The sequence below is a fragment of the Oratosquilla oratoria genome, chromosome 10, assembly GCF_046742065.1.
Source record: "Oratosquilla oratoria isolate Oo_2021 chromosome 10, ASM4674206v1, whole genome shotgun sequence".
Classification (NCBI taxonomy): Eukaryota; Metazoa; Arthropoda; class Malacostraca; order Stomatopoda; family Squillidae; genus Oratosquilla; species Oratosquilla oratoria.
In genome coordinates this window covers 31,690,791-31,693,290 of record NC_134786.1, presented here as the reverse complement: position 1 = coordinate 31,693,290, position 2,500 = coordinate 31,690,791, and the positions used below count along the sequence as shown (strand labels likewise).

General features: G+C 40.8%; 1 protein-coding gene across 1 annotated transcript in view; it reads left to right on the top strand.

The window, feature by feature from the left end:
• LOC143029177 (acetylcholine receptor subunit alpha-like 1) overlaps window positions 1–113 on the top strand; it is a 1,140,568-nt gene extending 1,140,455 nt beyond the window's left edge. Inside the window, exon 5 of the mRNA XM_076191684.1 lies at window positions 1–113. This exon is cut by the window's left edge and continues 518 nt beyond it. The gene's annotated coding sequence lies outside the window, so the exon portion shown is untranslated.
• The last annotated feature ends 2,387 nt before the right edge of the window (window positions 114–2,500 follow it).

The window sequence follows — 2,500 nt, the reverse complement described above, 5'->3', positions numbered from 1 at the left end:
GCTCGGAGTAGGAGTGGTACTGTCTACAGCTGGAGGTTTATGCTAAATGCATTTTTAAATCCAATATTACTGAATTTTTTGAACATGTATGGGGTTGTGGGTTTGGGTGGGTTTGTGTGGGTTTGGGTATGTGGGTGGGTAGGGAGGTCCTTTTTAAACGTGACAAACCTTCCTGGATGTAAGACTTACCTACACTAGGCAAAACAATATAACCAACCCGCATGTTGTAAATGAAACAAGTTTATCGAGAAATCTTCTTTTCCCACAGTTTTTCATTAATGCTCCTGTGTGATCAATAATTGTTATTGTAGGGGTACGATATATTCAAAGATTTGTAGATACAAAAAAAAAAAAAATTAAAAATGCAGTCTAGTTCTCCAGTGTAAGATGGTATACGATTGGTGGAACCACAGAAGTTCTACGTTCCTCAGAGGAACAAGTGCAGACATCAAGATAACACATGTCGCCTCTTCCAACTCATTACGTTTAGTAAAACAAAAAAATATATATATAATGAAACGTTTTAGGAGTTATTATGTCATACGTCTACGACAATAAGCTGTAGATATGTCTGCTTTACCAAATTGGAATTAGTGCTTTAAGTTTTATATATATCAAAGCTTAATGACACATTTCCCCTCCCCCCACAAATAAAGGGTTATTAGTGCATATCGAACAAGGCAAGTGAAAATAGTGAAATATAGAAATGTTTCTACGTCTCTTGTGACAATTTCAATTAGTGTGAAGTGGAAAAGCGTGCAAATATTAATGCGAGTTAAGACAAAAATACACAGTAGTTATGCATAGCACCTACCAATAAAATTGATAAAAAGTTAATAACAAATTTAGGTCTATATAAGATATGAAGGCATAAAGATTAGTTTTAACAGATGAAAAATTAGTAATTTAAATACTGCTATTACCAACACACATATTTAGATAGATGACGCGCGCATACACAGAAATATTGATTGACTAACCCATAATACAGTACTACACTGTTAAAATATAATCATGTCAAATAGCTATGATTGAAAAATTATTCAAACACACACACACACACACACACACACACACACACACACACACACACACACACACACACACACACACACACACACACACACACACACACACACACACACACACACACACACTCACACACACACACACACACGCACACACACACACACACACACACACACACACACACACACACACACACACACACACACACACACACACACACACACACACACACACACACACACACACACACACACACACACACACACACACACACACACACACACACACACACACACACACACACACACACACACACACTCACGTGTCCCATGTAATTGCATACATGTATAATTGCATAACTGCAACAGAAAACCTCTAACACCAAGCAAGCGTACAACGGAGTCCTACATGCAGCGGTGTTTTCACCAACGCTGTTCAGCCTTTCCATACATGACCTAACATCCACAGGACACAAAAAGTCTGCAAATTCACAGATGACCCAACAATAACTGCACAATACCAAGCTACAAGGCTGCTGTCTGAGATGGAAAAGTGGTTGGCACAAAACAGGATGTCATCATCTAAAAGATATTTAGTAGCATTGTCAGACCCAACAACCAGGTATCCAAGAATCACTTAACCATCTCGCTAAATGACTGGCCGCTTCAGAAAAAGTCTTACATACATTTGACACATGACCCTCATTCTTCTTCTCTTAGAAAAAAAATCACAGGACTATCACGTAGGAACTTGGTTATACTCAGAACGACACCAAACACAGGTTTAGACAACATAGACAAAATTGCTACAATACAGAAATAGTTCATAAATATCACACTAAACTATGAATCTACAGCTTAGTTTCCAACATGAAAGGACATTAAACTTATAATGGAAACTAAACAAAAAATAATAATTGCCCAACCACAACCAAAAGATAGTACTAACACAGTACATGAACAACACTAGCGCTCGCGCACACATGCACGCATGCTCATGCACGGACCCCCCCCCCACACACACACGCACGCGCGCGCGCACACACACACACACACACACACACACACACACACACACACACACACACACACACACACACACACACACACACACACACACACACACACACACACACACACACACACACACACACACACACACACACACACAACACACACGGCCGTTGCTCCGTGGCGCAGTGGGCTATGGTGTGAACCATGCATTGCACCGGTGTAGGTTCGAGTCCTGACCACGTACTGAACTTACCCCACTTGAGAATAAACACACACACACACACACACACACACACACACACACACACACACACACACACACACACACACACACACACACACACACACACACACACACACACATACACATACACACACACACACACACACACACACACACACACACACACACACACACACACACACACACACACACACACACACACACACACACACAC